We start from the raw sequence: 13,152 nt of genomic DNA, 5'->3' as shown, positions 1-13,152 counted from the left end.
GGTGTCGTGTAAACATTCTTATTACAAATATGTGTATTGAAATTTACTGTTGAAACCCGTGTTACAGAGCAGGTAATGTATTTTATGAATGTGTGACACCTTACGTGGTTTTATTTTATATTTAATTTACGTGATAAATTATGTGCGAGGTAAGGGTGTTACATTAGTGGTATCAGAGAAGGTCGGTCCGTCCGACCAGGTTGTTTAATTATGTTTGTTCCCTAGTATGCGATATGTGTGTGAGAACACTGTCGATGCTTGTTTTGTTTTCCATTTGCAGGTTGGGAATGAAATAAGTGGGGGATAATAGTTTGCTTCTCTTGGATGTTCCAATTGTATTGAGCTTGGACATCATGTTGTTGCATGCAAGAGTGCAGTGTTAGCTAGTTAACTTATTTTGAGAATGTTGTGCTTTTCCTGAACCCAAAGAGAGGTCGGATTCGAGGATTATGTTGGTTAGAAAAATGGTGTGATCCTTGAGGGAATATGGTCAGGTGTTCTTGTTGGTCACTTCCTTGTGAGGGGGAAGACGATGTTTTTGCCAGAGATGAGCCAGTGCGGTGTTCAGTATCCTGACGTGTTCCCTGAGGATGTGTATGATTTTTATTTTGTTGAAACAAGTTGACGTTATTCTTGGAAAGAATTGGTTGGAGTTAAACCAAGTGTTTACCAATTGTTTTGATAAGTTGGTGCAGTATGTTGTTGATGCAAGAGCTCATGTGATGTTAAAGTTGTGTTGTTCCTGTCTGCTGATCAAGTTGGGAAGTCTTTAGGGAAAACGATCAAGTATTGTTAATGTTGTTTCTCGAAGAGTAGAGAGCAATGTGACGACTAGTGTTATGTCAGTGGTGTGTGATTCTTGATATTTTCATGAAGATATCCGCGACTTGCCTCCAGAGCATGACTTTAAATTCGATGGAGGTGAAATGTTGACGTTTGTATAAGCTAAGCAAGTGAGAGGGTCCATGAAGGATATGGCACAAGTGTTTTTGATGTTAGCTTTGTTGGAAGCTAGAGTAAAGGGAGTAGTTCGTGATCTTCCTAAAGTGTGCGAATTTCCTAAAGTGTTTCATGAAGATATTAATGATTTACCTCTACAGCGCGAAGTGGATTTTTCTATAGACTTAGTACCTGATACTAGTCCAATGTCTATAACTCCTTATAGGATGTCTGCTTCAGAGTTGGGGAATTAAAGAAGCAACTAGAAGATTTGCTTGAGAAGGAGTTTGTTCAACCAATTGTTTCTCTGTTGGGTGTGTCGGTGTTATTAGTGAAGATGAGAGGCGGTAGTATGAGTCTATGAATGATCTGAGAATTGTATCGTAAGCATTAAAAGAGAACCATTTGTACGCAAAGTTTTTCCAAATGTGAGTTATGGTTAAAGGAAGTGAGTTTCCTTGGTCATGTGATTCTAGTAATAGTATAGTGGTGGATCTATCAAAGATAAATGTCGTGTTACAATGGGAGACTCTGAAGTCTGCCACTGAGATTAGAAGTTTTTCTTGGATTGCCTGGTTACTATAGAAAGTTCATTAAAGGTTTTTCAAATTTAGCATTGCCATTAACTCAATTGACTCGAAAGGGTTAAGCCTAGGTTTGGATGTGCATTGTGAAAAGTGAAGGAGTATTGCGATCCAAAACGCAGCGGAAATTAAAATTTTCTCCTTTAGAGATCCTTACGAATGGTCATGATCAGTGATAGAATATTTACCTCTTGTGACGATTGAAACCTTTGGTGCAGATCCACGGAGCGATCATGAACGTTGAACGATGACAACGTCTTTACTCAGTCCACACGAACGGATTCCTTCAATCTCAGTGCTAGCTGGTATGAATGAAGGCTTTGAGTAAGAGAGAGAGAGAGAGAGAGAGAGAGAGAGAGAGAGAGAGAGACACAGAGAGAGAGAGAGAGAGAAAAAGAAAACGAAAATAATGCAACCGCAATGAATGCTTCTGCACAAGGGTTCTATTTATAGAACCACTTGTGTGGGCTTCAAGCTAAAAAGCCCACTTAAGTGTATTTTGGCCCATATCTTATAATATGCCCAAAATCACTTAAGCCCATGGTACCTTACCATATTTCGTATTCTACTTAAGTACACCGTACCTTACGATGTTCTACACCTCACTTAAGTGCACCGTACCTTACGGTGTTCCTTAGTTACTCTACCTCTCATCAATCCGTCCTTTGTGTGTGACCCTGTAAGTTTTCGCGGCATTGACAATTATATTAAATCATGTATTTAACATAATAAACAGTGAACGGTATCTAGCAACACATCACTGCTACCCAAGACACGAAAATGTCATGTGATCTGACAAATCCTTATGTGATAATACTTATGTGTATAATTACCCTTTTACCCTTATGTCTATATTGAACACAAGGCATAGACCGTGTCATCCTTGTCCAGTTCAATATTGGGCCCATAGACATTTATCATGTTACGCAGGATGGGCAAATTCCATCTAGGTCACTCATGTCCCTCAGCATGCTTCGTGGAGTACCCATCAACTGTCTTTATGGTTATCCAGTTACGGACAACGTTTGATCAGCAATAAAGCACTCGACTCTACATCCAGGGTCCATAGTGGTTTCAGGTCGAAGAGTGGTATACACCATTATCACCATGGGAATAACTTATGACACTTTGCATAACTTTCTATATAGTATTCTCATAGCGGGTTAATCCGGTATAAATATTACTCTTAATATTCATACTTATGTTTAAGACTTGATAACTCCTTATCCATGATCCATGAGATGTGATCATCAGTCTATATACATAATAGTCTTAATGCTTTAATGTTATCCCACTTCACAATAAAGCTCTACTACGGATACTTTAAGAATAGTGTCCTTATGTTTAATGTGATCTCATGATTAAGTCATACTTGATACATTAAACAGACTAGCTATTCTATGGACTTTATTAAACAAACATAATAAAGAAAAAAGCCTTTTATTATTAATAAATAATTCGATACAAGTACCAAAAGTATTGGCCTCTAGGGCTTACACCAACAATCTCCCACTAGCACTAGAGCCAATCAGGCATACCCTTAATGCCCATAGATCTAGTATGGCCATCATGCTTCTGCTGCGCAAGAGGCTTTGTCAGTGGGTCAACAATATTGTCAAGTGTAGGTACTCTGCATATTTTCACATCTCCTCTATCTATTATCTCTCGAATGAGGTGATAACGCCTAAGTATGTGTTTGGATCATTGGTGAGATCTAGGCTCCTTGGCTTGTGCGATAGCACCATTGTTATCACAGTAGAGACCAATGGGATCCACAATGCTAGGAACTATGCCAAGTTCACTAATGAACTTTTTGATCCAAACAGCTTCCTTTGCTGCACTTGAGGCAGCAATATACTCAACCTCGGTTGTAGAATCAGCAATTGTATCTGGCTTTGAACTTTTCCAGCTCACAGCGCCACCGTTTAAGCAAAATACATAACCAGATTGCGATCTAAAGTCATCCTTATCTGTCTGGAAGCTAGCATCGGTGTATCCAATTACAGCCAACTCTTCCTGACCTCCATATATCAAGAATGAGTCCTTAGTCCTTCTCAAATACTTAAGGATATTCTTGACAGCTACCCAGTGAGCATCACCATGATCAAATTGGTACCTACTCGTTGCAATTAAAGCATACGAGACATCTGGTCGAGTACATAACATGGCATACATGATAGATCCTATTGCAGATGCATATGGAATCTTATTCATGCGATCCCTTTCTTCCTTAGTTGAAGGGGATTGTGTTTTTGATAGACACATGCCATGTTGCATAGGTATGAATCCTTTCTTGGAATCATGCATATTAAAGCGTCTCAGCACTTTGTCTATGTACGTACTCTGACTTAGGCCAAGCAGTTTTTGTGATCTATCTCTATAGATTCTAATTCCTAATATATAGGCTGCTTCACCTAGATCCTTCATAGAAAAGCATTTCCCCAACCAAGACTTTACTTGTTGTAGGGTAGGGATATCGTTTCCAATGAGTAATATGTCATCTACATATAATACCAGGAAAACGATCATGCTCCCACTAACCTTCTTGTAGACACAAGGCTCATCTTCGTTCTTGACGAATCCATATTGTTTTACTGTTTCATCAAAACGAAGATTCCAGCTTCTGGAAGCTTGCTTCAATCCATAAATTGATCTTTGTAACTTACATATCTTTTGGGCTTCCTCTGGTATGTCAAATCCTTCAGGCTGTGTCATGTACACATCCTCAAGAAGATTTCCATTAAGGAAAGCAGTTTTGACATCCATCTGCCATATTTCATAATCATGATATGTAGCGATAGCAAGTAAAATCCGAACAGATTTAAGCATTGCAACTGGTGAAAAGGTTTCATCATAGTCAATCCCATAAATTTGTTTATATCCTTTTGCAACCAGTCTTGCCTTATAGGTATGTACCTTACCATCCATGTCAGTCTTCTTCTTGAAGACCCACTTGCATCCTATAGGGTTAACTCCTACAGGAGGCTCTACCAAGGTCCAAACTTGGTTTGTGTACATGGAATCCATTTCAGATTTCATGGCTTCTAGCCACTTCTCAGACTCGGGACCAGTTATGGCCTCTTGGTAGGTCACAAGCTCATCTTGATCCATGAGTAATACATCACCTTGATCAGTTATGAGATATCCATATCTCTCAGGTAGTTGACGTATCCTGCTTGACCTACGCTGGTCTTGTTCTACTTGAACAGGTTGCTCTTCCACAACTTCTTGTGTTTCCTGCTCTAATTCCTCCATAGGTGTATCAATGCTTTGTGATTCTTGAATTTCTTCAAGCTCTACTTTCCTCCCACTGGTTCCTTTGGAAATAAAATCCTTTTCTAGGAAAACTCTAGTTCGAGCGACAAACACTTTGCCCTCAGAAGGATTGTAAAAATAATACCCTCTTGTTTCTTTAGGATACCCCTCAAATAAGCATTTGTCAGATTTAGGCTCAAGCTTAGTTGAAGTTTGTCGTTTCACATAAACTTCACAACCCCAAATCTTCATGTAAGACATATGTGGTTTCTTACCACTCCATATCTCATATGGTGTCTTCTCAACCTTTTTGGATGGAACACGGTTAAGTGTGTAAGCTGTTGTCAATAGTGCATGTCCCCAAAAGGAGTTTGGAAGATCGGCGTGACTCATCATGGATCGGACCATGTCTAATAGGGTTCAATTTCTTCTCTCAGATACACCATTCCATTGGGGTGTTCCAGGAGGAGTAAGTTGGGATAGGATCCCACACTCTTCCAGATGGTCATCAAACTCTAGGCTTAAATACTCACCACCTCGATCTGATCGAAGAGTTTTAATATTCTTACCCAGTTGGTTTTGTACTTCATTCTTGAATTCCTTGAATTTTTCAAAGGACTCCGATTTGTGTTTCATTAAATACGCATAACCATATCTACTGAAATCATCAGTAAATGTGATGAAGTACTGAAAACCTCCTTTGGCTGGTATGTTCAGTGGTCCACATACATCAGTATGTATGAGGGCCAAAAGATCATTAGCTCTTTCACCTTTTCCTGTGAATGGAGACTTTGTCATCTTTCCAATTAAACAAGATCTGCATGTCTCATATGATTCATAATCAAAAGAGTCCAAGAGTCCATCTTTATGGAGTTTGGAAATGCGTTTCTCATTTATGTGGCCTAATCGACAATGCCAAAGGTAAGTTGGATTTAACTCGTTAGGTTTCATCCTTTTAGTATTAATGTTATAAATAGGCATTTCGAGATCAAGGACATATAGTCCATTGCTCATTTGTGCAGTAGCATAGAATATATCATTCAAATAAATTGAGCAACAATTGTTCTTTATTATAAATGAAAAACCAAACTTGTCCAAACAAGAAATGTAAATAATATTCCTGCTAATTGCAGGTACATAATAATAGTTCTCTAACTGAATTATTAAACCACTAGGTAAAGTCAATACATAAGTTCCTACGGCTAAAGCAGCAACCTTTTCTCCATTGCCAACTCGTAGGTCAACTTCACCTTTTGGCAAATCTCTACTTCTTTTTAGCCCCTGCACATTTGTACAAATGTGAGAACCACATCCAGTATCTAATACCCATGATGCAGAAGTAGATAAATTTATTTCAATAACAAAAATACCCGAAGTTGAAGTCTTTACTCCATTCTTCGTATCTTCCAGGTACTTTGGGCAGTTCCTCTTCCAGTGTCCGGTCTTACCGCAATGGAAGCAGGTGCCTGCCTTTGCTATGCCTCCACTAGGCTTCAAGGCAGCAACAGTGGGTCTGGGTTTGGCAACTTCCTTGCCTTTCCTTTTATCACCCTGCTTGGTGGGCCTTTTGTTCTGTCTCTTTCCATTTCCGATCATCAGAATGGACTTCCCTTTTGACTTCAGATTCTGCTCAGCAGTTCTTAACATACCTAGCAGTTCAGGAAGAGATTTGTCCATATCATTCATATTGAAATTTAGGACAAATTGACTGAATCTATCTGGCAACGATTGCAAGATCAAATCAGTCGCAAGTTCCTTTCCGAGGGGAAAACCCAACCTTTCAAGGTTTTCCACATACCCAATCATCTTGAGCACATGGGGACTTACAGGGGCTCCCTCAGCTAACTTGCTTTGAAAAAGGGCTTTTGAAACTTCAAACCTCTCATGCCTTGCTTGCTCTTGATAGAGCATCTTCAGGTGTTCGATCATATTGAAAGCTGTCATGTTCTCATGTTGCTTTTGCAATTCTGAGTTCATGGTAGCTAGCATGAGACAAGAAGTTTCATTGGCATCATCGACATGCTTCTTATAAGCATCTCTTTCTGCCTTAGGTGCAGAACTAGGAGGTTCCTCTTTAAGAACAGGTTTCTCCAAGACATACAACTTTTTATCATGTTTGAGGACAATCCTCAGGTTTCGGTGCCAATCCAGAAAATTTGTCCCAGACAATTTTTCTTTGTCAAGGATTGATCACAAGATGTTGTTAGAGGTGTTTGTTGTCATGGTAATCTACATAAGAATTAATGAAAATATAAGTATCAATAACATATTTAATTAGGCCTTTAATTAAATATACTCCCACTATTTTACTCAAAACAAATGACCCTCATCATTTGATTCGGAAAATCCCGTTGGAAGATTTTCTAGTGGGTCGAGATCCACATTTCACTTTGTTCTAAGTCCGCGTAGGCGGATTACACAAAACTAGGTTATTTAGGTAGGAACTCCTTCCAATTGTATCTAATACAACTCTCGAATATTTCAGTTGGGTGAATAACTCCTTATTCCAATCCATCATATGGATCATTCCCAACTCTTGCTTCTAAACATATATAATCTTATTATAATTTGTTTAGTTAAGTTTGACCCATTGTTTTAGCAGTTGGATATTATAATTATCCCATCGCACCTTACTAATATAGAACATGCACCTCGCAAAGGCGAAACCTACATTATCCGATACTAGTCTTGATGAGTGCTAAAATTTGGAAAGCATAAACTTAATATTTAATTTGAGGGAATTGTAATTGTTATGATCTCACCGGTTATTTATCATATAAATCGTCTCTCACATGCATCAACATATATTCACATGCATCAACATACATACACATGCATCAACATACATAATGAAACAGTTATGGCCCCTAGCGTAATTGTTTTCCCAAGCCAATGAGAGAACCTAAGCTAACCTAATAACGATCTAAGCTTCTCCAAGCAAGATCTTCAAGGTTGTCCTCCTTTGATATTGAATTCTTCCCTTTCTTCATTTTTGTCCTCCTTCGAAATTCTTCTCTTTCTTCATATCATTATATTACAGAAGAAACTCGTTTTACATACGAGGGATTGGGATGAGAAAAGAAGTTACATTAAGAGATTAAAAGGAGAGGCACGACACGCAGGTCGTATTTTAAAACCCAAAACAAAGTAAAGGATAACTAAGGCCATAACTGATCACCACAAGGCAATAATAATAAACACATTATTATTATTAATTTTAATTCTTTTAATTAATTAAAACCAAATTAAATTTCGGCGACCGATCACACTACGCAGAGTTAGCCGGGGGTCCGCTGCCCGGTCAGCGGGAACAGGTGTTCCGCTGACCGTTCAGCGAACGGGGGTCAAGGGGACAGCGCCCCTTGCGGGGTTGAAGGGGCAGCGCCCCTGGCCGAAAATTTTAATGAACAATTCATTTGAAATCGGCGTCGTTTTGCATTGTGCAGTCACAAAACAGAAACCCCGAGAATTCTGACTCTAGCATGTTACGACCGTCACAGGCCCATGACGAACGTCACGCGGCCAAAACAGAAACGCCTAGAATTCTGGATCTGTGAATGTGACGACCGTCACAAAGCACGTGACGACCGTCACGTCCAGCTTGTTACGATCGTCACAAGTCCATGACGATCGTTACGCGGCAAAAAACCAGCGCTTTGAAACAGTCAACAGACGTGTTCCAACAAGCCCTCAATTCACAACTCCTTGACGACACAACCCTTGCCGTCACTAACCCTAATGCACCAATTTCAGACCGTCAAACACAGCTCGATTGTTGATTCAGTATGATTGATCAACAGGTCATTGCTTCACCATACTAATGTCGGATTCCGAAGAAAATGATCATTGATCGCTCAAAGGAAAACAACCATTCAGTGTTTGAATGAACGAAACATAAACAATATATCATATATATCGTACTTTACATTAGGATTACTTATATCATATATAAGTTGATCGGTCTCAATTGCGTAACCTATGGACGATCGATGTATCGCTGCTTCACCATACTAATGTCGGTTCCGAAGCATAGTCAACATCAATCATCCAACTCGTACACTCATGATGCCAAATTTAATTACTCGTTTAATTAATTGATTCATTATGTCTTTTAATCATATTAATACAGAAAATAAACAGCTATCCGATTCATGGTTTCGTAAGTGGCTCTGATACCACTAAAGGAGTATTGCGATCCAAAACGCAGCGGACATTAAAATTTTCTCCTTTAGAGATCCTTACGAATGGTCATGATCAGTGATAGAATATTTACCTCTTGTGACGATTGAAACCTTTGGTGCAGATCCACGGAGCTATCACGAACGTTGAACGATGACAACGTCTCTACTCAGTCCACACGAACGGATTCCTTCAATCTCAGTGTTAGCTGGTACGAATGAAGGCGTTGAGTGTGTGTGTGTGTGTGTGTGTGTGTGTGTGTGTGAGAGAGAGAGAGAGAGAGAGAGAGAGAGAGAAAGAAAACAAAAATAATGCAACCGCAATGAATGCTTCTGCACAAGGGTTCTATTTATAGAACCACTTGTGTGGGCTTCAAGCTAAAAAGCCCACTTAAGTGTATTTTGACCCATATCTTATAATATGCCCAAAATCACTTAAGCCCATGGTACCTTACCATATTTCGTATTCTACTTAAGTACACCGTACCTTACAATGTTCTACAACTCACTTTAGTGCACCGTACCTTATGGTGTTCCTTAGTTACTCTATCTCTCATCAATCCGTCCTTTGTGTGTGACCTTGTAGGATTTCGCGGCATTGGCAATTATATTAAATCATGTATTTAACATAATAAACAGTGAGTGGTATCTAGCAACACATCACTGCTACCCAAGACACGAAAATGTCATGTGATCTGACAAATCCTTCTGTGATAATACTTATGTGTATAATTACCCTTTTGCCCTTATGTCTATATTAAACACAAGGCATAGACCGTGTCATCCTTGTCCAGTTCAATATTGGGCCCATAGACATTTATCCTGTTACGCAGGATGGGCAAATTCCATCTAGGTCACTCATGTCCCTCAGCATGCTTCGTGGAGTACCCATCAACTGTCTTTATGGTTATCCAGTTACGGACAACGTTTGATCAACAATAAAGCACTCGACTCTACATCCAGGGTCCATAGTGGTTTCAGGTCGAAGAGTGGTATACACCATTATCACCATGAGAATAACTTATGACACTTTGCATAACTTTCTATATAGTATTCTCATAGCGGGTCAATCCGATATAAATATTACTCTTAATATTCATACCTATGTTTAAGACTTGATAACTCCTTATCCATGATCCATGAGATGTGATCATCAGTCTATATACATAATAGTCTTAATGCTTTAATGTTATCCCACTTCACAATAAAGCTCGACTACGGATACTTTAAGAATAGTGTCCTTATGTTTAATGTGATCTCATGATTAAGTCATACTTGATACATTAAACAGACTAGCTATTCTAGGGACTTTATTAAACAAACATAATAAAGAAAAAAGCCTTTTATTATTAATAAATAATTCGATACAAGTACCAAAAGTATTGGCCTCTAGGGCTTACACCAACAAAAAGAGTTTCCAAGAACTCAAGAAGAAGTTGATGTCTGCTCCAATTTTGATTTCGATGAATCCAAGTGAGTCCTTTGTTGTATATTGTGATGCTTCGAAGATGGGTCTGGGAGGTGTGGTAATGCAAAATGGCCAAGTTGTGGCTTATACTTAGAGACAGTTAAGATTTCATGAAAGGAATTACCCTACACATGATCTTGAGTTGACAACAATGGTATTCATGTTGAAGATTTGGAGGCACTACCTATTTGACTCCAAATTCGAAGTGTTAAGTGATCACAAGTGTTTGATGAGAAGAGTCGAATATGAGGCATGGGAGATGGCTTGAACTTTTGAAGGGTTATGATTTTAATTTGAGTTACCATTCGGGTAAACTAATGTTGTAGTTGATGCGATAAATAAGTAGTATTTACACAGGTCGATGCTTATGGCTCGAGAGTTAGAACTGATTGAGCAATTCAAAGATATAAGTTAATGGGTGGAGAAACTCCTAACAATGTGAAGTTGGGTATGTTGAAGCTGGAGAATGGTATCCTTGAAGAGATCGGAGAAGGTCAGAGATCTGATTTGAGTTTGATAGATTGTCTCACATTAATCGACCAAGGTAATGGATGTGATTTTCGAGTTGATGAAAATGGTGTGATGATGTTCAGAGATAGAATTTGTGTTTATGATGTACCCGAACTTAAGAGGAGTATTCTTGAGGAGGGTCACAGAAGTGGATTTAGTATTCTTGAGGAGGCCAAAAAAGAAAAGGAATTTAGAGCAAGGTGAAGTTGATGGCTCTGATCGCAACCTGAAGAGGACTAGACTACATATTAAACGCAGTAAGTGCAAAAACAATTGGTCATAACAAGTTTAATTACAATTATCCACCAACTCAATATCAGACTCAGGGAACTCAAGCTCAATCTTAGACACAACCATCTCAGTATCAACACAACAGTCTCAGGCTCAGACTCGTGGAAATTAAGCTCAGACACAACCAACTCAGTCTCAAACACAAAGATATCAGGCTAAAACACAACCAACTCAGTCTCTGGCTCAAACACAATAGTCTTAGACTTGGACTCAAGCTCACACAAAGGCTAAAGAAAGTGGTTCTAGAACTCCAGTCAAGAAGTTAAGCATTAGGAGGCCAACAAGAAGTATGGGATCACCAGACCCTACAACTAGGTTATCTGCATCAAGGAATGTGGCAAGCCCTACAACTAGGCCCACTTCATTTCAAGCAAGTAAGAAGAAAAAATAAATATTTCTGTTATGATGTTTTAGGTTATATTTTGGTCTGTAATGTAACATATTTTGGTATAATGTACTGTCTTAGGTCTGTAATGTCACTTATTTTGGTACTATGTTTAGGCATTATGTTTTAGGTATGTTTTGGTATTATAACCCTTATATGAGAAATCTGTTATGGTGCAATGAAAGACATATTTTGCCAATATTCTATTGTGGCTAAATATACAAATTATAACAACTAAACTATACCAATTTGTCCAGTTAGATTATAATGCAAATTATAACCAGTTAAGTTACAAATTTTACCAGTTAGGTTATAGTGCAATGAAACCAGTTATAATGTTCATTTTGATAGTCAAATTATATCAGTAACTATACCAGGTGATAAACAACATTGTACAATTCCATTTCATTGATCTCATAAAACAATATTATAGAAATACAATTCATTCATCCCATAGAATAATTCAATTCTATTTCATTGTACAATTACATTAACAAATTGTAGATTAATACACTTAAAGCAACAAAAAATGAATTTCTCCAAAATGTCTTCCACTTCATTGTGTTATTGAGAGCCCCCTAAAGTTCTTCAATTAATCCTTCAGATTTAAGCAATTTCTGATGTTGATCTTCATTCTCTTTTGTTAAGGTTTCCAACCTCTTTTTTTGATTCTTGATAAACATGTCCCTGCCATCTTTCACTTCAGCATAAAACCAATCAAAATAATCACATCCATTACTTGTATTCCCCTGCGCAGTTTACATACAATATTACCCACTGTGTAAAATCGAAATTGCAAATTTAACAAGATATATCATACCTTATAATATGGAAATCCCCAAAGTTGCTTCCCAATTTTTTTGAATATTTTTTCCCTTCCGAGTACAAAAAAATCACCACAACAACTGCTAGGACTCCATTGATTTTTCGAAGAAGAAGAATTAAACCCATATTCGGAACTGTAACTCACTTCTCCATCGTACCCAGACCCCTTTTGCAAGGAAGCATAACTTTTATGAGCCATTAATCTTCATAATAGATGTTGTAGCGTGAATAATAGATTATAGAAGAAGATGAAGGAAAAATGCATGAAACCCTAATTCACATGAAGAAGATGACGTGCGCTGCTGAGCATATCTTTAGAGAAAAAGATATCCTACGTGGAGCTGACATGAATATTAACACTTTCACGTTTATCAGCGTTAGTGTGTTTTGTCTGCAAAGGATAAGCATGGTACGTTTAGTATAGTTGAGGGACGGAAATGAGCCTTTTAAAAATAAAGAGACCAAAATGAACCCCGCGCTAAACATACGGGACGAAAAAAGCTATTTTGCCAATATTAATCAAGTCAACACGAATAGTTTCATAAACATCAAAGATTATAATGATGAAATGTGTGGTATGGATTGATTCAGTTGCGTAATGCACGAGAAGTGTTTACACAATAATTCAGTCAATTGAGTTCCAAGTTCAATTTGTTTTCAGATTATTAATCACCAACCTTGTTTGACAAGTTATCCAATTCCAACAAAACCTAATGC

The sequence above is a fragment of the Lathyrus oleraceus genome, chromosome 5, assembly GCF_024323335.1.
Source record: "Lathyrus oleraceus cultivar Zhongwan6 chromosome 5, CAAS_Psat_ZW6_1.0, whole genome shotgun sequence".
Taxonomy (NCBI): Eukaryota; Viridiplantae; Streptophyta; class Magnoliopsida; order Fabales; family Fabaceae; genus Lathyrus; species Lathyrus oleraceus.
Note: the sequence above shows the minus strand (reverse complement) of the source record.